We start from the raw sequence: 23,831 nt of genomic DNA, 5'->3' as shown, positions 1-23,831 counted from the left end.
TACAGAAAATGTTGCTAAATGGAGGGACAGTTGGCAAAACAATATGGCATTGTATGGTGGAGAAAACATTTTAAATACAGGGAATTGCGAGAGCACACGGCTCTTTTGAGACAGAGTCATAACCTTGCGTCATCAGCACATCGTCTTGGGTAAGGAAAGATGACCATGTATATGGCTTTGGATGGCTGGCTAACACTATCAGGGAGTAAGGAGCCATAAGAAGCTTTGTGATGGAGGAAGAAATCCGATTTTACGTGTATAGCAGACATTAAAAATAAAAAACTCAACTACATTCCATCTTGCGACTGTTACTCTGCCTATTAACATTTTTATATCTTTCTGCATCAGTAAGCAAGCACACATATCTTTCTTAATTGCAACACAGTCTATTATATGCAGGTTTCATAATTTATTTACAACCTTTTGGTGAATATTTAAGCTAGTTCAAATATCTAGATTTTATAAGGACTATGACTCAAATATCTTCAGTGTGTGTGTCTAGGATTGAATCTAGGAGTTGATGCAAACTAGTCAGGTGCTCTACCACTGAGCTGCTGCTTTAGCCGGAGCAATCATTTTAAATGTTTATCTTATCAAGCTATTTCCTTTGGGTCCCTTTTTGGAAGTAGACTTTCTAGCTCCTTTTCAAGACTTCAGTCTTTCTCTTACGGTTTTTGTGAATTCCCTTCCCTACTCTAAGATTTTTAGCAACGTTCATTTTCATTAGTATTAATGTTCAGTGTTATCACTTTGCACATGTAAATTCAGTCCAATGTTCTGTTAGTCAGTGTTCTATTAGAAAGACAACCTGAGACACTCAATTTACCAAAAGAGAAGGCTTCTTTTTGCTCACAGTCTTGGATGGTACTGGCTGGGATCTTTTTCACTGCCTTTGGTCCATTGTGAGGCAGCACACCATGCTGGAGGAGAACCCCCTGCCTCACGGTTAGTGAGCCAAAGAAGAACCCAGATATGGCCCACAATCTCCTTTGAGGGTTTGTTGCCAGCTACCCGACCAGCACTCACTAAGTTCCACCTTGTAAAGAGTCCGTCATCTCCCAACTGTCACTCTATGGGACAAATGTTTGATGTACTGAACTACGGGGACATTTCAGGTCCGAATGCTAGCATCTGTCTTAACTTCATTTTATGATCTAATGTGGGCTGGGAGTTAAACTCAATTTTTAATCTCTTGTTAGCCTCCTTACATGTATTGGGTTTTAGGTACAGTATCTATCCTCTTCTTTTGCAGTGGGCACAGTACCAGTCTGCTCTAATCTTCGTAGTTTTCTGGTGCATTTAATACACAACAGGGACATCTTTCCTAGTTTGTATAGAGGCAGGAAGATTCGTAATTGTGATATAGGGACTGTCGGTCCCATTTACCCCATTGTGAGGGTGTCCCTAGCAGCCTTCTGTCAGGAACGGTGTGGTCAGGGGAAGAAAGACTCAGAGTGGACTGTGGAGAAGGCGGGTGGGTTTAGGAAATTAAACATTACATTGCATTGCATTGACCATGAAGCAGAGTGAATCCAGATGACAGTGACATTGAAGACCCAGGATTATGTATATGCCATGAGTTTTTTCTTTCATCAAACATTTAGAGTGTATGTGCATGCCTGCTTGCCAGTCTTAGGGATGGACTCGGGTCATCAGACTCAATGGAACGTGTTTTTATTCACTGGGCCATCTTGCCCTTTTAGTTTTATTGGTCATACAATCCATCCACGGATGTTTTTCTAAGGTCGCACGGGAACACTTCATCACCAGAGTCTGCAGGAGACCCTCTGCAGAAGGTCGACTGCTGAGGGATAATTTGCAAGCGTTTGAAACTGTCAAAGTAAAGACAGGTTTCTCTGAGCCTAGGAAGTATTGATCAAACATGCCTGACTTAGTGGTTCTCAGAATTATTTGGCTTTTTTGAAGATTTTTCCCACTTTTGATAATTAAATGTGCCTGTGTAGCTCTCATTAATTTGTAAAATCACCTTATTTTTTTAGTTTCTGTGACTAGCTTTTTAAGTAACCACCTATTTGTGCTGTCCAAGCCTCAATCTTCCACTTCATTCAGGGGTTAGCAGTAGCGTGACAAACATGGATCCGAAGGCACTTCCAGCTGTCTAGGATCCCGGTGACAATACTGCATCAGCGCTTCTTCCAGTCTCTAAGATGGTAATCGTCAAAGTTAGGTGAGACTTTCAATATCAATATACTACTTCTCAGATAGGCTCAGTAATCTTCATGTCTCAGGACCAGAACCTAGGTCTTCTGGCGCTCAAGCTAATGACTATTTTCCTCAAGTTTCCTTTTAGTGTAATGAGTCATCTTTGATTTCCTGTCTAAACACCAATTGGATGCAGAGAGACGGATTTTATATGCTAATTGACTATGTATGATTTTTTAATCTGTATATATTAACATTAAAGGCTTACCATTGTAATGTGGGTTATCTTTTCAGCCTTGGGATAAAAATTAATTCCCAAGTATTTAGAATTTTTCTGGACCTTTCTCAGGCTCAGGTACAACAGAACCAATCTGGTCTTTGGTAGGCTTGGCGTAAATACCCTGGTCCCACTGCACTTTCACTGTTAATTAATGTATTAAAGTTTTTACTCGGGGTTGGGGATTTAGCTCAGTGGTAGAGCGCTTGCCTAGGAAGCGCAAGGTCCTGGGTTCGGTCCCCAGCTCCGAAAAAAAGAACAACAAAAAAAAAGTTTTTACTCATTTTTGAGTCAGTATTTTTGCTTCCTGGAAATAACTTACTGTGACTGAGATTTTTTTTTTACTGCTGCAAAATTATTCTGGTTCTTCTATGAAAAATCAATCAATCAATCAATCAATCTCGTCTATCCCATGGTTATGCCTTAGTCTAATTTCTAGCACTGGTACTTGTGTCTGTTTTCTATATTGTCTTTCCAAAGCATTAATTTTATTGAGGAAGGGGAAGAGACTTTAAGAAAAAATAGAATAAATTCAATATTTTTGTCTCATTAGTCTGCTTCTGAAACACACCGCCAGCTCTCACATTTTAACTGTAAACTGTAAATGGAAGTTTCTCTCACCTTTGCTTATAGGTTTCTTAGCCATACTCATACGTGGATAAAAGTTCTATTTTGTCATTTGTATCTTCTACAAATATGAAAGGTTATCAAGTGAATTTTGCTAAATATTAACATTGCCTTACTTGCCTTTCAACAAAATTCACCTGTTATATATTTTAAAATAATAATTTAAAAATAAGTATTTATTTATTTATTTGTTGACTTATTTATTGGGGAGCATGTGTCATGCTGCTTGTCAGGATGAAACTCTAGTTTCTCAGGCTTAGAGGCAAGTGGATCTACCCTTGAGCTAGCCATCACATCAGTCCTTTAATATAATTTTAATTTTGTGTAATTTTTGTTTGTTCTAAGGTGTGATCAACCAAGCCTGCATAACTGTCACATATATTTACTCTTTTATTTTATCCTTTGAGGAAGGGCTCATTATACATCCCTGGCTGGCCTGGAACTCATTACATATGTCAGGCTGTCCTTGAACTTACAGAGGTCTGCCTACCTCTGCCTCCCTAGTGCAGGGATTAAAGGTGTGCACCAACATGCCCGCCTAGTTGCGTTGTTCTGATTATAATAAGAGAAGTCACACACTATGCTCCAACATGTCTATCTACTTTTTATTTACAGTTCTGTGCAGTGTTCATAAAGTATCCAGGTGCTTTGAACTAAATTTACACCCAGTCCCAGATACCCAATTTGATGGTCTTTGGCTGTGAGTTCTTCGGTAGGTCATATTAAAACATAGACTTCTTAGAATTACACTGGACAGTAGATGCCGGGACAGGAGGGTGGCCTGGAAAAACCCTGACAATGTGGTGCTGATGCTGTTGGCCTGGGACACCACACTTCGAGAGTACTTTTTAAAAATATGACGTGTGGTACTTAATGTTTTGTTTGCCATGCTGATTAAACCTCACAAGTTTTGTTCATGTTTAACATACTTCTTTATTTTTCCAAATATAAGACCTTGATACATGGTAGTTCAAGCTAAGGGAAAAAAAACCAAAAAATATTAGCTTCCAGTTACAAATAGTTATCTTCCATGTTTCCAACCTATTCAAAAATTATTCTGATTTTTTGTTACGTTTGAATAATCTTACTCCCTGTCTTCTAAGAGCAGTTGTTTTTATTTATTAATAGTTAATTTTTGAGTAAGAAAAAATTCTTGGTGCGTGTGTATGGTCCAAAAATGTGGAAATCTGGCTTAATATTTTTGTAAATATAAATATGCGGTAACTTATCTAAACAGTATTTCAGAACTCCGTAAGTTTTTTCCATATTTTTATTGATTACGTGGAAATTTCACATCATGAACCCTGAGTACCCTCACTTCACAGTCCTTCCAGGTCTGCCCCCACCATTGGAATCCCCCACTCCTCAAAAAAGGAAGAAAAAGAATAAAGTTCATTTTGTGTTGCCCATATACTCACTGGAGTGTAGTCAAATTCCCCGTGGCCAGCCTCTTGAAGAAACCTGAGTCTTTCCTTCGCCCACAATTCACCAGAAGCCATCCATTGTAGAGAGCTTCACTTCAGCAGCAACATCACAATTTCTAAGTGTCCTTTCTCTTTTTTTATTGAATATTTTATGTATTTACATTTCAAATGGTATTCCCTTCCTCGCCCCCATCCTCCCTCCCCACTTCTCTTATTGGTTTTCTGTCTAGGCTGTTACTTTGGGGCCAGGGAGGCTGGGGAGGGTAGGTGTTGTCACAGAAGCTTTCTATGTTCCTCTTTCTCAATTGTGAGTCTGCAGTCATCAATACCATGACAAAAAGTAGCTTCCTTGCCCTTTACAGTCAACGGGAGCAAAGATCATGGATTCCTGACGACAGTTCGTACCACAAACATCCACACGGTCTCCATCAGCAGGTGTCACAAACCTGAGCGTGGTCTCTGGTGGCAGTGCAGACCACAGACATCTACATGGCAAGACTTTGCCACTGAATGGGCCACTGACACCATCTTAGTAGTCCTTGGCAGCAGCACAAGCCAAGGACATCACCATGGCCTCACGTGACAGTGCAGACCACAGTCATCCAAATCGCCCCCATCGGTAGCAGGGCCCATGAATATCAAGAACCAACACAGACCACGGATATCCATATGGCCTTCAGTGGTAACACAGGCCACGGGCAACAACGCAGGTTCTGACTGCAGTAGGAGCAAGGACCCAGAAATAAGCCCTTGGTGGCAGCAAGGGCCACTGACATCAGCATGGTCCTTGGAAGAAGCACGGCTCATGGACATCAGGATTGTCTCGGGTGGTGGTCCAGACCAAAGACATACTGTATGGCCATCAGTGTTAGACATACTGTATGACCGTCAGTGGTAACTCGTGCCAGAGATACCAACGTGGTTCCCAGTTGCTGCAGTATCATGAACATCCACCAGAACGTCTGGCTTTAGCACAGTCCGGGGCAGTGGACCACGAGTACCAATGTGGCATCTAGGGGCAGTTCGGACCACAGAAGTCTTTTGGGGAGGTCTAATCCAGAAAATCAACCATTCTTTATCCTGGACACCCTGTTACTTCCAAGAACAAGGGAGACTGTGTAGCCAGGCAATGTGTTCCATGGCTGAGTCAGAGTGCAAATGCCAGGCTGCTGTGTAGCACCTCATCAACTCCACATCCCCGCCCTGTCCACACAGACCACCAACGCCATGTCTTCAGTTCTGCCTCTCTCCATTGCTCATTCATGGCTCTGTTCCTCCGTCCCTCCCACCTCTCCATCTCATACTTCTTTGTCATAGTGGCATTAGAAACTGCATTATGTCACCATATATATATATATAATTTTTTTATTTTTGTCCAAACAGCTTTACATGCAAACATTCATTGCAATGAGCCATTGGTCCGGTTTGAGATCTCTGGTTTCTAACACACAATAAATACTAGACCCTATCAGATATTCTTGCTGCTGTCCAGAATCAGGGTGGTCCTGTAGCTAGGTAGAATGACTAGGATCAGGTTCAGTGGGTGAGTGACAGGCTGTTGCATACCTTCTTGCCCTCTATGTTAGCTCACTGGGCTTGAGCCTTGTGTCTGCAGGTTGTAGCAGCACCTTTGCCCTGAGCTCTCCATCTCCCAGCAGGGCAAGCACCTTGGACTGCAGCCATAGCTGACTCCATGCTGGGGTCCAGCCAGTGGCTTAGGATTGGTCCTTTTCAGTAGTAACGTCTGGTTCTGCATGTCCAGCTCCTCCACTCACTGTAGCAGCTCATAGACGGAGATATGATGGACTGACTCAAAGTCAGATGGTAGCTGAGTTGGTCAGCATGTGAGCCCCTGTCCAAGTTTTTTTGTTGTTGTTGTCCTCATTATTGTTTTTAATGCCGTGTATTTTGCCCATTTCTGCAGCATTGCCCAAGTTTGACTCAAAGGATTTAATGTCCACTAAAGCCAGTCTCCTTGTGGTCATCTCAAAGAACACATTGGTATCCAAGACATCCAAAAAGGTAAGGGAAGCTAAGTATACACCATTGTCTCTTGCACCCTGTTGTTTCTCCTTTCCTCTTGAGACTTCCTCAGGAGACTGTTTACACCTTATTTTCCAAAATTGTCTTCATATTGGCAGAAGCTGTCTAGGAAAGGCTAAGGTATTCAAGTAAGTTTTCTAGAGATGGCCCACCATTTTGTATGACTTGCGATGGGTGAACTCTGGGATGCAGGGTCCTCAGAGACTTCATCCCAGGAGTGCTTTTCATTGCTGATATGCCCTTCCTGTCACTATTGACATAACCTTGAGATTCCTGGGCATTAGCCCACCCTATTGGGCAGATTTCCCGCAGATCAATATGAAGATGCACTCTCATATAGTAATGCTGTGTTGATAAATTGATGATTTCATAATCCCTGGTAACAATTTTATAGAATTCCTAGGTTAATACAAGTAATTCTAACCCCCCTACAGAATAAAAGCTGCAATTAGAGCTCTGTAAACTTCCATGTGTCACAAGCTAGTTACACTAGAAAAAGAAAGCAGGCTTGGAATAAATTTATGATCAAGGGACACATTCCTTCTACATTAGGTGTGAGACCCTTATCTGGTAACTAAAGGTCATAAACTGAGAATGAGCAATTTATTGTAGGTGCAAGGACAGTGAATAAAATAAAATACTGACTAGTTTATCTATACAAAACTTCAAAACTAATAAGACACAGGCAGATGATTTGTCTCAACAAAACCATGCTAACTTGTGACATAAAAATTACTGCTTTAAACTCATAATGAACTTATGGGGTGGCTAGTAATAGATAGTGAATGTTTAATCAATAGTAGTGTTAATGGAAAAGACATGTAAACAATTCTGTTATAACTCCTAAAGTCTTATTGATCTATGACATGAATTATTGCCTTAAATTTACTATGAACTTAAAGGAATGTAATAGTGTTTAGAAAAATCATGTAATCAATTACCTTGCTATAACAGTTCTACCTGTTAAGTTGTACAAGGTATAGTTTTAGACAAAGTATAAAATCGAGAAAGGAAATAAAATGAGATGGTGCAGCTTTTTTCAGCTTCATCCAGAGTGTGTTTTCTGCTCTTTTCTTCTTTTCCTTTCCCTGTGGCTCACAAAGAGTTAAGGAACTGTGAGCCTCTTCCCAGATTAAGATAAGGGCCCCCATTAAAGAACAAAAAGACTGAATAGTTAGCTTCTTTTTTTAATCCCCTGCTGCTAACAGCTGGAGTTAATTGCCAGAAGGCCTTTAGCCACAGAATAACATGAGAGAGTTAAATTTTCAGAGGCCATTAGCTTCTGGCCTACAAAATAGTAAGAAAGCATAACAAGACCAGAAACCATCAGTCTTTGGCCTTTGTCAGATGCTGTGTCCCACCTCAGCAGTATCTGGGAAGGCTGGGGCTAGTGTCTGGCACACTAAGCTTTTAGAAAATGATTCCATGCATGAACTATTTGTAAGAGCTGTGTGCATGTATTGGAGTCATTAGGTCATGAAATACAACATCAGGAAATGGAGTCATTAGCTGATAAGGTTCATTTAACCCTGAGGGTGCTTTTGTAACTTATAAATAAGACAACCCTGCATTCTCATGAGTTTCCTTAACTTAAATATTTGAATGTGCTCTAAAGTTATCTTATTCCTATCACCTGTCATTAGGTGCTGAGCCCAAACAGTGTCTATTTTAAGCTCTAAGACCTTTAAATTTTCAAGTAATTATTACCCCTTGAATTTGAAATGTATATCCCTTCATGTGCAAAAATCACACTCAAGCGACACAGCTTATGCATAAACATAAGCAACCTTAGAGTAAAGGAAATCTAAATTAACCAACCTTGTATTAGCTATCATCTGAACAAGTCACACGCGTTTCAGGTTGTATCATTTCTACTATGACCTAACATCTAAAAATACTACCTGTGTGCTTGAGGGTAACTTATAACTGTCATGGGGACCATAATTTTGAACTTCATATTTGTAGATATAAATCTTTACTCTGTTTCTGTCTTAGTCTCTCTCTCTCTCTCTCTCTCTCTCTCTCTCTCTCTCTCTCACACACACACACACACACACTCTTTGTGAGTGTTTTGGAAGCTCTTTACTGTCCTGTGAGAATAGCATATACCCTGGCTGTGCTATTAAGGCTATTTATTATCTAAGGTTTAGCTACAGCCATGTGTGAGCCCTATATGGTGAACATCATATGCATGTTCAATATACAGAGTATATTGAATATATTCAATATGCAGAGCAGTACCAATATACAGAGACACTCTGAATGGTGTCTGTATTCTAGTAAAGGAACTAATGAAGCTGAAAGAAGCTAGGCATGGTAGCACCCACTTATAGTCCCAGTGTTGAGAAGATTGTATCAGGACAATCTTTAGACAAAATTGCAGCAATATTGAGCATTGTGAGAACATTGGCATGTATATGAATAATAATGTTAACTATTTCAGTGTATTAGACATCTAACTCTAAAACAGCACATTCATTATCTTAAGACAACACACATGTAGGATGGTTCATTTTTTAGAAATTCCTTTTTTTTTTAACAGTCTAGTTGTTATCCTCCTCCTGGTCCACCCTCCCACAGTTCTTCACCCCATTCCTCCTCCCCCCTGTCTCCATGAGGATCTATCCCCCTGACCCCCACCAGATCTCCCCACTCCCTGGGGCTTAAAGTCTCTCTAGGGTTAGAGGCATCTTCTCTCTCTGAGGCCAGACCAGGTAGTCTTCTCCTGTATATGTCAGGGGGCCTCATATCAGCTGGTGTGTGCTGCCTGGTTGGTGGCTCAGAGTCTGAGAGATCTCAGGGGTCTAGGTCAATTGAGACTGCTGATCTTCCTATGGGGTCACCCTACTCCTCAGCTTCTTCCAGCCTTTCCCTAATTCAACCACAGAGATCCCCAAATTAATTCGAAAGGCTGGGTGTAAGTATTTATGTCTGTCTCAGTCAGCTGCTTGTTAGGCCTCTCCGAGGACGGCCATGCTAGGCTCCTGTCTGTAAACACACCATAGCATCAGTAATAGTGTCAGGCCTTGGAGCCTCCTCTTGAGATGGATCCTCCTTTCCCTCAGCCTCTTCTCCATTTTTGTCCCTGTAATTCTTTTAGACAGGAACAATTATGGGTCAATGTTTTTGACTGTGGGATGGCAACCCCATCCCTCTACTTGATGCCCTGTCTTTTTACTGGAGATGGACTCTACAAGTTACCTCTCCCCACTGTTGGGCATTTGATCTAAAGTCCATCCCTTTGAGCCCTGAGAGTCTCTCACTACCCAGGTCTCTGGTACTTTCTAGAGGGTCCCCCCAGGATGTTTCAATTTTCAATTGGGGATCTGAATATGGCTTAGTATCTCTCCTGGCTTCAATTAAAAACATGATTCAGGATTGAAGTCTAATGCAGAGCCTTGGCTAGGGAAGTATTCACCTCCCAATTCATTCAAGATTCAGATTCTGCCAAGGTTGCTGACTGGGACCTCAGTAGCACGTGGTTGGTTCTAAGCACAGTTGACGATGGATGAACAGAAACACAATATTCAATGGAGTACTTGCTTTGTGTTAAGCATTATATAGGTTGGAGCTGGCTCTACACAGTGCACATAGGCAGAAATGCATTGAGTTTAAGACAAAGGTCTCTGTTTAATTTAGCTTAACCAGGCCAGTATCTTCAGTCACATTTGTCACATTATATGGATTATAAGCAATTCACAAGAGGAAGGGTCCACACAAAAGTAACAAAAAATAAGGGTGACGAGACTCTGATAGAGTGCTTGCAAGGCTTGGGTTCGTTCTCCAGCACTGTAAAACCAAAGGAGTAAATAAAACAAAATGTCACAGAGCACCTGCTACATGTCAGGCATTTTTTTAAACATTTACATTTGCAAATCCACTTAACCCTTCTACCAAACCTATAAAGCAGGCAGGATTATTATTCCCATTTTGATATAAGGAAATTAAGCACAGAGAGACTTAGGTCACTGTTGCCTAATGCAGGGGCTCAAGGCCCCGCCCCTTCCCTTAAAGAAGGCAGTTGAGTGGTCGCATTATTTTCTTCAGTGGTGCAGCTGCCCATAAGTTGTCTGTGCTTCTAGAAGCCACCAGTCACTCATGCTTCTGTAAGTAGCCACAATTAAACTCATTGGTTCAGCACGCTGCCCTGGCGTGGAATTGCTTCTGTGTTTCTGGCATAGATGAGTAGATGCTTGTTCATGTTTCCTCAGAAAAGGTCACTCAACTGATAAGTGGTAAAGCTTCAATTTGGGCACTCTAATCAGAGAATTCTTACTCCTAACCAGTTTCACATCACATATACTAAAGAGCTGTAAAACCATCAAACTACAATTTATTGTCAAATATGTCCAATTTTGGATTATTACTTACTTGTCTATTTAAGATGTTTCTCTTGTGGGAAATAAAAATATTCTGGATAGGGATTTTTACTGAGTTTTATAGGGTATTTTTATTGGGTACTGAGTTTGTGTTACTCCCCCACCCCACCCCATTGGCAGCTATAGTGCACAGCAGACTGAGGGTAGAACCCTATACATCAGTCTTTGAATGAACCAAGGTTTGACAATTATTTTTATATCATTAACTCTTAGAGGATCAAAATGCTCAGAAGTGTTTGATGGTGATAATATAAATAATCTCTTGAAATAATAACATTTCTGCTTTCAGAGTGAAACACAAAAAGTATCGAACACGTCATCAGCTTTGGATGACTGACTTTAAGTGAAAAAGGTGAGCAGCATTTGTTTGGAGGGGATTTGCTGGGTCTACTTTCAGTTGAGGTACCATCCTTGGAGGAGTTGATAAGTATGACATCTTTAATTTACTTTCTACATACCAATAAACAAGTTCCCTTCGCCCTTCCCCACATCTTTTTACTTCTGTTGCTTTGAGGCCTAGTTTCATGCTTTAGCCATCTGCCTCACTAAGAAAAACAGGATGGAGACATCTGTGAGTCCAACGTAAGATCTCTTCCTACTCAATTTGAAATGTGCATTTCCCTCTGTGAAGGTATAGTTAAAGTATCCCCTTGGCCATCTGAGTTGGGTTGCTTCTTTCTGTAGATATTTGATTATTAGCAGACTGGAAACAAAACCAAAACCAAAACAAACAAACAAACAAACAAACAAACAAACAAACAAACTGAGGACATGACCTCTCTTAGACATGGTTAAGGAGGTTTTTATTATAGATATGAAGAAGAGAACAGCTAGAGGCATATGTGACAGTCCAGACTGAGTGGGGCCATGAGAGTGGAGAGAGCAACAGAAGAAGAGAAGAGAAAGGGTACAAATAGAGCACATGAGAGGCAATGGAACCAAAAGAATGTGTTGCCAGAATGACTGCGTTATATAGAAGAATAAATCTAAACACACCTCTTGAGTTTCTTTCTTGGTACTCTGCCACAGTGCTGACAGATCTGTTCATCATAGATATTGACCATTTGTAAGTTTAAAACATATTCTGGTTTGTGTGTGAAATATCCCTCACAGGCTGATATATTTGCAGGTTTGTTCCCTAGGTGGATGGGATCTAGATGGAGAAAGAGGGTTACTGAGGAGCAGCTCTGCTCCATTTCTGGCCACTCACTTACTTCCCCTCCCTGATGTCTAGCCCCTACCCCCATATCTGCCTCCTTCCTCTCTGCTACCTGGTCCATCAGAATTAGAGTCAGAGATACACACTGCTGCCACCATGGACTTTACCATGCTCTCCCAACCATTGCAAACTTTACCCTCTTAAACCATGAGCCACAACAAAGCCTTCCTCCTTGAAGTCTTTCATCAACTAGTTTGTCACAGCAGTGAGGAAGGTAAACACAGAAATTAAAACCAGGTATCTTTTTATATGGTAAAGTAAACACTTTGAGATGCTGTTTTTTTTTCTAATTTTGTTTTTTCTTGCTGTTGTGAAATACCCCAACAAAAAGCCACTTAAGGGAGAAAGCATTTATTTTAGCTCACAATTCCACCTTCAGGTCTATCATGTGGGGAAGTCAAGGTAACAGGAACTTAAAATGGCTAATTTCATCCAAAACCAAGGGAAACAGATGCATGAATGCCTAGTGCTCAGCTAGCGTGCTTCACTCCTACATAGGTGAGAGCACCTGACTAGGGAATGACGCTGCCCACCGTATGAGTCTTCCCACATCGGTTAATCAAGGCTACCCTTCTTGCTGCAAACACACAGACATGCCCACAGGCCAACCAAATGTAGATAGTTCTTCATGGAGAGTCTTGTCCAAGGTGATTGATTCTAGGGTGAGTCAAACTGATATTTAAAGCTATCAGACTATCATGAATGTAATTATGTCTTTCCCTCCTCTTCAGATGTGTATATTGACATTATAGTCATTAAAGTGACTGTATTTGAAGGTAAGTTATTGGAAGCAATAATTAAGGGGAGTGGGGATGTAGTTCACTGGTAGAGGAGCAGCTTTTCGTATACTGATTTGATCCCTGGCATCACCAACACTACCACCACCACCACCACCACCACCACCACCACCACCACCACCACCACCACCAGTGCAGAGGTAACTAAGTTTAAATGGGCTGAGAACGGTAGGTCCTGATCTATCCATTGAGATGGCTGGTGTACTTACATAAGGAAGACACATGAGGAATCTGCATCTCTGAGTGTGTGCAGAGGAGAGGTATGTGAGCACACGAGGCAAACTTCTGAAAACTGGTAAAGAAATACTCATCAAAAACCAACACACGGTATACTGATTTTTGATTTTTAATACCTATAATAAAAGAAAATAAATTTGGTTTTACATATTTGTCATACATATAAAATATATTATATAATATATGCATGTATTATAATGTGTAATACATGCATATAATTATAATATAATATGTGCATATGTGATATATTTATGTAATATATTAATATAATATGTCTATACACATACATTTGTTTTGCATACTTACATGTGTGTGAATAAAATATATAATAAATAACAATCTGTAAAACCCTGTTATATCAAACCAAGGTGACTAAACTAGTCTTGTCAAATGCCGCATCACAGCCTAGTGTGACTACGGAGTGAGCTCCATTGATCTTGCTAACTGGGAACAAACAAGCCCTGAGCACAGTCATCCCAGGTGTTCTACTCATGTTTGTTCAATAGAGTCCCTCTCAAGGGGATTCAAAAGAAAGACACAGGACTTAAACTTAATTTGGGTCAGATGCATTAACAGGAACACTGTTTGAAACCTGAGCTGTTGTGACCTTGTGCCTACTGACCCAGGAAAAGCAGGTCTTTTTAGAGAAGGAAGAGACTAAAGTAAATGTTCTATGTGCAGAGGGGAGAGAGAAGAACCCAAGATAGAGGTCTAAGAATGTCCTTGGCTGGGCATTTTTCTACTTCTGACTTTGGGTCTCTGGAGAAGCTCTGTTCAAGCTGTGTACTTGATTTCCATAAAATGCCCTTGATTATTTATAAAAGTTTCTCTTTATTTTAGCTCTCTCTAGGCAGATTCTATTCCCTGCAGCCTAAGGATTCTTTAATAACACATATGGAAATATGTGTAATCAAGGCCAAAAGCTTGAATTAAGCTGAAATCCAGTAATGCGCAAAAGATTAATTTATGAATTTGCTAATTGTTCTCTGTTGCTGTGGAAATTATGAGAATTCGTAATCTGTAGCACTTGTATGTCTCTATTTAGCCCAGTTATTTTCATTTCTTCTTCAGATTCTGTACTATGTAATTTTTTTCTTCAGGGACCTCTGCTGTTGGTCTATTACCATGACAATAGGAGAACACATTCTATTCATTAATTTTTAAAATGTTTATTTATTTTTAATTTTGTGTATGTGCTGGGGCCTGAGTTTAGGCATGCTCAAATGAATACAGAGGCCCACAGAGGCCAGAGGTCTTGGATCTCATGGAGCTGGAATTAGAAGCAGTTAGAGACAGCAGATGTGAGTGCCACCAACCAAACTTGGGTTTTCTGCAAGTACAGTACTAGATCGTAACTGCGAGTCATCTCTCCAGCCCCTGCTCATCATTCTTTTAAAATAACTGTGCACATATTTTGGAGTGGAAATATAAACAAGGTGCTGAGGTATGCCAATAAGTTCCAGAGGTCACAGTGTGTCCTGGAGTGTGCATTCATAACCAGGGTGAAGCCCCAAAACTGCTGGGCATAAAGCCATGTATTTCGTGCAATAAGGCACATGAACAAAGCTGTATAGGGCATCATTAATTCCATCCACAAGAGCAAGAGCAAACGGAGGTCAGAGAAGGCTACAGTGCAGATGAGACATTTGCTGCATGGATGGGCATGTTTCCTCCAAGACAGACAGAGGTCACAGACATGCCAAACATGGGGGATGGAATCCCCTGCCCCACAAACATGAAATGGCACAAAATATAAAGTGCCTCCAAACAATAACTCCAGAGATTTCCAAAAAGCTAACCATTGACAAGAGCCACCGAGAACACTGTGCGATCAGCTTTCTCACAACCCCAGCAATCAACCAAAAGCTTGCTGTGACTTGAGGAGCAAAACACTGCGTTGTGTCATTTTTGACGCGCCCTGGTTCTCCTACCCTTGATCAGGATCTCATCGTAGCCTTGAAAAATAAACAGCTTTATGGCCATGGCCAGCGGTCACTGGGCGCACAAACAGCCCCCACTCGAACAGTTCTGGTCAAGTTCCATCATCAGAGTTGTCACCATTTGGCCTGACGGACAGCTCCCTGAGGAGCTCTCTCCTCAGGATTCAGCTTTGTTTGACTTGACTCAGAGCTTTCAGTGTGAAGGGTCATACACGAGGCAATACAACTCATAAAATAAATTAAAAAGTAGCTCATAGAACCGTCCCTATAGAAGTGCCAACATTGGACTTATAGGACTTTAAATTTCCCATTGTAAATATTTTCAAAGACTATTTGGGGTGCTGGGGACACATCTCTGTCATTAAGGTGCTTGGCTCAGGAGTGTGAGCCTCTGAGTTTGATCCCCTGCAGTCAGGTAAAATACATCCTAGCACCATCGCATCAGAAACAGGATCCCTGGCATTTGCTTGCTAGCCAGCCTGGGCCTAGTTGGCAAGCCCCCGTTCTCAGTGAGAGACCCTGTCTTAAAAAACAAGGTGGACAGTTCTGGAGGGACAGTGCCCAAGGATAGCCTCTCCTTCTCCACACTCCCAAACAGGAGCATACTCGCTAGCACACAAGCAGACATGTTCCTGCTTCCTTAATATTTTCCATTTGGGTCATTGTGAATTGTCATGAGAAGAACACAGAGCCCTATGAGCAAATCACGAGAAGCAGTAAAATGAGTTCAAAAAGTCTGGCATTCCAGAGAATCTCAGGACCTGCCATGCGAATGTACAGGGTGACGTGAGAGTACTAGATAATACAGAGTTTCCTAAACCTTTGACTATAGAAATAAGATGTCAGGCAACATTTTACAGCTCCCAGGAACAGCAAGGATTCTTTAAAAATAGCTTAGGAAATAGCAGCCTAGGCTACAATCTCCTATAGCAGGATAATTATTAAGACAGGGACACTACCTTATATAATTTTCATGTCACCAGGTACAGTGTTCTGCATAGCCCATATGTTCTGCACATGTTTACTGAAAGAACACATGCAAGTGGACACACTAGGCAAAAAGAAGCCAGAGAAGTTGCTACAGCATCAAAGGAAAACAAAAGTCCCCCTGTGGCCTGTACTTCTTTACAATGTTCATGCTACATGACCCCACCTGCATGTGAATGCAAAACCCTTCCCCCTGTAAGATCCAAACACACCTTGTCTCCTCAAGTCAGGCTTCATAGAACTCCATTGAATTACATCTTGCCCAAGAAAAATGTCAGGACTAATCCCTAACTACCAACCCAGCTTGTTTAAAGTTTCCATTTGTCATAGTGAGCATCCAATTGATTGCCACCCTAAATCATTTTTCTGGTGCTTTCCCAGCCTCAACCTTGGAGTGTGATTCCTGAGATCGTTAGCTCCCTTGCCTCTTCTGTGCAGTGCATTAGAAGGAACTTACCATTGGGCAAGACGCAGACAGACCAGCCAGATGCAAACAGGCATGTGGACTAAGATGCCCCGAGTTAGCCTGATCTAGACCCCATCTCCTGCAAACACCTGGTTCTTTCAACTTAGTGACTCACTGCTACTCTCTGCTTCTTTCTTCCTTCACACCCTCTATTGTGGAGGACAGACTTCAGCTAAATGGCAAAGCAGGGGAAGGGACACTATTTTAGAATGTTTAGTGTGGGTAGATTTAGAATCAGTAATGAAAAAAAAATCCCATGCCAACAAGAGCACCTCCCTTACCTAGAACTGTGCAATGTTGTCTGTTGACCATCCTAGTATTGTGACTGGGAGTGAGGGTGCTGAGGGTTAAAGGAAGGCAGTGATGAAAAGTTAAGTTAGCTAGTATTTAAAAGGAAAGACATAATAAAGGTTTTGAAACTTACAAGAATCACAAAGCAAATTAATCTTATGTAAATGCAGAAAAGTACTAGGAGTTCCTCGGAGCTCTCTCTCTGGTAAGTGTGCATTTAGCAACAATAGCCAATTTTCCTGGAAGTGGCTTTATGGCATATTTTGATGTAGACTCTTTGAATAAAGCAATCAGAACTGTTTGTTATGACAATGGACAGTAAGATTGCTACTGGAAGAAAGCTAGCAATTGAGAGCAAACAGCTTGACAAAATATGAAGAAGGAAAGACTTTTGACTCCTTGCTTGGCTTGTCAACTATCTGAAACATTCTCAGAGCACCGTCAGGAGGACTGTTCTTGACATTTAATTCATGTTCCTCACCGGTGCCTGCCTCTGGATGTACTTGGGAGACAGTCAGAACAATCAGGTCATCTCCGGAGTAAGTCACTTTAGAAGATTGAAAAGGGGGTTCTTTGATGATGACAAAAGCAGTCGTAGGGGTTGGTGTCTGTTACTTGCTTTCAGAGGAGCAGGGCAAATCAGATAAGCTCCAGGCATTGAGGGAAAGTATAAATTATAGGGAAAAAAAGAGCCACACTGAACAGCTCAACACTCTCAGCTCCAGGAAAGATGTCAAAATTTGCTGACACATCAGTTGCAACACAGTGAAGGGATGGTGGGCAAGCAATTGGCAGAGAGGGAGCTATAATACTGTGGAAGGCCAGAGAGAAGAAATATCGTATACAAATAGGAGATGCACCCATATATGCCATTTAGACTTTGGGGTGGATGTTGCATCAGTGATCTCTAGGGGAACAGAACTGATATTATGAATGTGTTACCAAAGAGGATTTATTTGATTGGCGTACACAATTCAAGTTGAATAGTTCTTCACACTGCAGAGGTTGAGAACCATGACCAAGGCTTTCTAAATGAAAGCATTTAATTGGGGTCTGACTTACAGTTTCATAGGCTTAGTTCATTGTCATCATGGCAGAGATCATGGTGACAGTCAGCTGGTGCTGGAGAAGGAACTGAGAGGTCTACATCCTTACCTGCATGCAGAAGAAAAAAAGTGGGATGGGGAGGGAGGGGAGGCAAGGGGAGAGAGGTATAGGGAAAGAAACTGGGTCTGGCTAGGCTTTTGAAACCTCAAGTTCTCTCTGTGATACACGTTTTCCAATAAGATTACTCCTCTTAATCTTTCTCAAATAGTGCCTCTCCCTGGTGACTAAGAATTCAAATACATGGGCCTATGGGGCCACTCTTATTCCAACCACCGCAGAGATGAAGCTGCATTCTGTTGACAGCTTTAAGAACAGAGTAGGTACACACCCCAACAGTAAATGAAGTTAGACAAGGAAGTAGCTCTGCTTTTTCCTCAGACCTCTTTATATCTGGGCCTCTCAGATATCCTTATACCAGGAGAAGGCATTTCTTACTCTAGGAGAGTGTCATCCCTTCTCAGCTAATCCTTTCTGGAAATGTCCTCACAGAACTGTCCAGAAGTGAGAGTCTTTGTTGGCTCCAAATCGAATCAGTTGGCAAAGATTGACCATCCATTTGGCAACTACTGTGCAGTCGAGTGGTGACGCAGTGTTGCTCCTGAAGGGTGGTAACTATCCCTGAGTGTGGGTACTATCCCTGAACTGAAGAATGGGGCACTACCGCAGTAGGATACAATGCTGCTAATGTCCATCAGTATTAACTTTTAAGTCCTATGAGTTACTGGACTCATTTCCTTTGTCTGAGTAAGATTGAAAACTTAAACTTGTTGCATGCTTATTAAATTGAAAATTTCAGCTCCCTTCTCAACACCTGTCTTAGTTAGGGTCTTATTACTGTGAACAGACACCATGACCAATGTAAGTTTTATAAAGGACACCATTTAATTGGGGCTGGCTTACAGGTTCAGAGGTTCAGTCCATTATCATCAAAGTGGGAGTATGGCAGCATCCAGGCAGGCATGGTGCAGAAGGAGCTGAGTTCTACATCTTCACCCAAAGGAAGCCAAGAACAGACCCAGCATCCTAGGAGGAGCTAAGAGGAGGGTCCCCAAGCCCACCCCACAGTGACACACTTCCTCCAACAAGGGCACACCTTCTAATAGTGCCACTCCCTGGGCCAAGCATATGCAAACCATCACAACGCCAAATACAAGCTGCAAACTTTTCCCATCATTTCTGGTTAAATTCAAAAGTGGACAGGTTCTAAGATATATTCTTTTTTTTTTTTTAATTAACTTGAGTATTTCTTATATACATTTCAAGTTATTCCCTTTCCCGGTTTCAGGGCAAACATCCCCCTCCCCCCTCCCCTTCCTTATGGGTGTCCCCCTCCCAACCCTCCCCCCATTGCCGCCCTCCCCCCATAGTCTACTTCACTGGGGGTTCAGTCTTAGCAGGACCCAGGGCTTCCCCTTCCACTGGTGCTCTTACTAGGATATTCATTGCTACCTATGGGGTCAGAGTCCAGGGTCAGTCCATGTATAGTCTTTAGGTAGTGGCTTAGTCCCTGGAAGCTCTGGTTGCTTGACATTGTTGTACTTTTGGGGTCTCGAGCCCCTTCAAGCTCTTCCAGTTCTTTCTCTGATTCCTTCAACGGGGGACCTATTCTCAGTTCAGTGGTTTGCTGCTGGCATTCGCCTCTGTATTTGCTGTATTCTGGCTGTGTCTCTCAGGAGCGATCTACATCCGGCTCCTGTCGGTCTGCACTTCTTTGCTTCATCCATCTTGTCCAATTGGGTGGCTGTATATGTATGGGCCACCTGTGGGGCAGGCTCTGAATGGGTGTTCCTTCAGTCTCTGTTTTAATCTTTGCCTCTCCCTTCCCAGCCAAGGGTATTCTTTTTCCTCATTTAAAGAAGGAGTGAAGCATTCACATTTTGATCATCTGTCTTGAGTTTCGTTTGTTCTAGGGATCTAGGGTAATTCAAGCATTTGGGCTAATAGCCACTTATCAATGAGTGCATACCATGTATGTCTTTCTGTGATTGGGTTAGCTCACTCAGGATGATATTTTCCAGTTCCAACCATTTGCCTACGAATTTCATAAACTCGTTGTTTTTGATAGCTGAGTAATATTCCATTGTGTAGATGTACCACATTTTCTGTATCCATTCCTCTGTTGAAGGGCATCTGGGTTCTTTCCATTTTCTGGCTATTATAAATAAGGCTGCGATGAACATAGTGGAGCACGTGTCTCTTTTATATGTTGAGGCATCTTTTGGGTATATGCCCAAGAGAGGTATAGCTGGATCCTCAGGCAGTTCAATGTCCAATTTTCTGAGGAACCTCCAGACTGATTTCCAGAATGGTTTTACCAGTCTGCAAACCCACCAACAATGGAGGAGTGTTCCTCTTTCTCCACATCCTCGCCAGCATCTGCTGTCACCTGAGTTTTTGATCTTAGCCATTCTCACTGGTGTGAGGTGAAATCTCAGGGTTGTTTTGATTTGCATTTCCCTTATGACTAAAGATGTTGAACATTTCTTTAGGTGTTTCTCAGCCATTCGGCATTCCTCAGCTGTGAATTCTTTGTTTAGCTCTGAACCCCATTTTTAATAGGGTTATTTGTTTCCCTGCGGTCTAACTTCTTGAGTTCTTTGTATATTTTGGATATAAGGCCTCTATCTGTTGTAGGATTGGTAAAGATCTTTTCCCAATCTGTTGGTTGCCGTTTGGTCCTAACCACAGTGTCCTTTGCCTTATAGAAGCTTTTCAGTTTTATGAGATCCCATTTGTCGATTCTTGATCTTAGAGCATAAGCCATTGGTGTTTTGTTCAGGAAATTTTTTCCAGTGCCCATGTGTTCCAGATGCTTCCCTAGTTTTTCTTCTATTAGTTTGAGTGTGTCTGGTTTGATGTGGAGGTCCTTGATCCACTTGGACTTAAGCTTTGTACAGGGTGATAAGCATGGATCGATCTGCATTCTTCTACATGTTGCCCTCCAGTTGAACCAGCACCATTTGCTGAAAATGCTATCTTTTTTCCATTGGATGGTTTTGGCTCCTTTGTCAAAAATCAAGTGACCATATGTGTGTGGGTTCATTTCTGGGTCTTCAATTCTATTCCATTGGTCTATCTGTCTGTCTCTGTACCAATACCATGCAGTTTTTATCACTATTGCTCTGTAATACTGCTTGAGTTCAGGGATAGTGATTCCCCCTGAAGTCCTTTTATTGTTGAGGATAGCTTTAGCTATCCTGGGTTTTTTGTTATTCCAGATGAATTTGCAAATTGTTCTGTCTAACTCTTTGAAGAATTGGATTGGTATTTTGATGGGGATTGCATTGAATCTGTAGATTGCTTTTGGTAAAATGGCCATTTTTACTAAATTAATCCTGCCAATCCATGAGCATGGGAGATCTTTCCATCTTCTGAGGTCTTCTTCAATTTCTTTCCTCAGTGTCTTGAAGTTCTTATTGTACAGATCTTTTACTTGCTTGGTTAAAGTCACACCGAGGTACTTTATATTATTTGGGTCTATTATGAAGGGTGTCGTTTCCCTAATTTCTTTCTCGGCTTGTTTCTCTTTTGTATAGAGGAAGGCAACTGATTTATTTGAGTTAATTTTATACCCAGCCACTTTGCTGAAGTTGTTTATCAGCTTTAGTAGTTCTCTGGTGGAACTTTTGGGATCACTTAAATATACTATCATGTCATCTGCAAATAATGATATTTTGACCTCTTCTTTTCCGAACTGTATCCCCTTGATCTCCTTTTGTTGTCTGATTGCTCTGGCTAAAACTTCAAGAACTATATTGAATAAGTAGGGAGAGAGTGGGCAGCCTTGTCTAGTCCCTGATTTTAGTGGGATTGCTTCAAGTTTCTCTCCATTTAGTTTAATGTTAGCAACTGGTTTGCTGTATATGGCTTTTACTATGTTCAGGTATGGGCCTTGAATTCCTATTCTTTCCAGGACTTTTATCATGAAGGGGTGTTGAATTTTGTCAAATGCTTTCTCAGCATCTAATGAAATGATCATGTGGTTCTGTTCTTTCAGTTTGTTTATATAATGGATCACGTTGATGGTTTTCCGTATATTAAACCATCCCTGCATGCCTGGGATGAAGCCTACTTGATCATGGTGGATGATTGTTTTGATGTGCTCTTGAATTCGGTTTGCCAGAATTTTATTGAGTATTTTTGCATCGATATTCATAAGGGAAATTGGTCTGAAGTTCTCTTTCTTTGTTGGGTCTTTGTGTGGTTTAGGTATAAGAGTAATTGTGGCTTCGTAGAAGGAATTCGGTAGTGCTCCATCTGTTTCAATTTTGTGGAATAGTTTGGATAATATTGGTATGAGGTCTTCTATGAAGGTTTGATAGAATTCTGCACTAAACCCGTCTGGACCTGGGCTCTTTTTGGTTGGGAGACCTTTAATGACTGCTTCTATTTCCTTAGGAGTTATGGGGTTGTTTAACTGGTTTATCTGTTCCTGATTTAACTTCGATACCTGGTATCTGTCTAGGAAATTGTCCATTTCCTGAAGATTTTCAAGTTTTGTTGAATATAGGTTTTTATAGTAAGATCTGATGATTTTTTGAATTTCCTCTGAATCTGTAGTTATGTCTCCCTTTTCATTTCTGATTTTGTTAATTTGGATGCACTCTCTGTGTCCTCTCGTTAGTCTGGCTAAGGGTTTATCTATCTTGTTGATTTTCTCAAAGATCCAACTTTTGGTTCTGTTGATTCTTTCTATGGTCCTTTTTGTTTCTACTTGGTTGATTTCAGCTCTGAGTTTGATTATTTCCTGCCTTCTACTCCTCCTGGGTGTATTTGCTTCTTTTTGTTCTAGAGCTTTTAGGTGTGCTGTCAAGCTGCTGACATATGCTCTTTCCTGTTTCTTTCTGCAGGCACTCAGCGCTATGAGTTTTCCTCTTAGCACAGCTTTCATTGTGTCCCATAAGTTTGGGTATGTTGTATCTTCATTTTCATTAAATTCTAAAAAGTTTTTAATTTCTTTCTTTATTTCTTCCTTGACCAGGTTATCATTGAGTAGAGCATTGTTCAATTTCCACGTATATGTGGGCATTCTTCCCTTATTGTTATTGAAGACCAGTTTTAGGCGTGATGGTCAGATAGCACGCATGGGATTATTTCTATCTTTCTGTATCTGTTGAGGCCCGTTTTTTGACCAATTATATGGTCAATTTTGGAGAAAGTACCATGAGGAGCTGAGAAGAAGGTATATCCTTTTGCTTTAGGATAGAATGTTCTATAAATATCCGTTAAGTCCATTTGGCTCATGACTTCTCTTAGTCTGTCGACATCACTGTTTAATTTCTGTTTCCATGATCTGTCCATTGATGAGAGTGGTGTGTTGAAATCTCCCACTATTATTGTGTGAGGTGCAATGTGTGCTTTGAGCTTTAGTAAGGTTTCTTTTACGTATGTAGGTGCCCTTGTATTTGGGGCATAGATATTTAGGATTGAGAGTTCATTTTGGTGGATTTTTCCTTTGATGAATATGAAGTGTCCTTCCTTATCTTTTTTGATGACTTTTAGTTGGAAATTGATTTTATTTGATATTAGAATGGCTACTCCAGCTTGCTTCTTCTGACCATTTGCTTGGAAAGTTGTTTTCCAGCCTTTCACTCTGAGGTAGTGTCTGTCTTTGTCTCTGAGGTGTGTTTCCTGTAGGCAGCAGAATGCAGGGTCCTCGTTGTGTATCCAGTTTGTTAATCTATGTCTTTTTATTGGGGAGTTGAGGCCATTGATATTGAGAGATATTAAGGAATAGTGATTATTGCTTCCCGTTATATTCATATTTGGATGTGAGGTTATGTTTGTGTGCTTTCATTCTCTTTGTTTTGTTGCCAAGACGATTAGTTTCTTGCTTCTTCTAGGGTATAGCTTGCCTCCTTATGTTGGGCTTTA

General features: G+C 41.1%; 1 protein-coding gene and 2 long non-coding RNA genes across 6 annotated transcripts in view; 1 reads left to right on the top strand and 2 right to left on the bottom strand.

The window, feature by feature from the left end:
* Positions 1-23,831, bottom strand: part of Erich1 (glutamate-rich 1) — a gene marked incomplete at its 5' end in the record, with an annotated part of 52,793,804 nt that overhangs the window by 44,835,641 nt on the left and 7,934,332 nt on the right.
* Positions 1-23,831, top strand: part of LOC134482370 (uncharacterized) — an 84,904-nt gene that overhangs the window by 924 nt on the left and 60,149 nt on the right. For 3 of the 5 annotated variants that reach the window (XR_015639799.1, XR_015639804.1, XR_015639803.1), the window contains exons 2-3: positions 6,416-6,513; positions 11,203-11,265. This is a non-coding gene — a long non-coding RNA (uncharacterized LOC134482370). Of the gene's footprint in view, positions 1-2,070; positions 2,189-3,682; positions 3,780-6,415; positions 6,514-11,202; positions 11,266-12,863; positions 12,909-23,831 lie in introns of all 5 variants that reach the window. The other 2 variants (XR_015639802.1, XR_015639801.1) reach the window with 2 other exon arrangements.
* On the bottom strand, positions 9,074-18,065 carry LOC148000525 (uncharacterized). The gene is made up of 3 exons (XR_015639798.1): positions 17,913-18,065; positions 13,139-13,282; positions 9,074-10,323 (listed from the first exon to the last, which is right to left on the bottom strand). It is a non-coding gene; the product is annotated as an uncharacterized LOC148000525 (long non-coding RNA).

Source organism: Rattus norvegicus, chromosome 16, assembly GCF_021556685.1.
Source record: "Rattus norvegicus strain SHRSP/BbbUtx chromosome 16, alternate assembly SHRSP_T2T, whole genome shotgun sequence".
In the NCBI taxonomy this organism is placed as follows: Eukaryota; Metazoa; Chordata; class Mammalia; order Rodentia; family Muridae; genus Rattus; species Rattus norvegicus.
The sequence above is the reverse complement of the archived record's forward strand: the minus strand, read 5'-3'. Positions and strand labels throughout refer to the sequence as shown.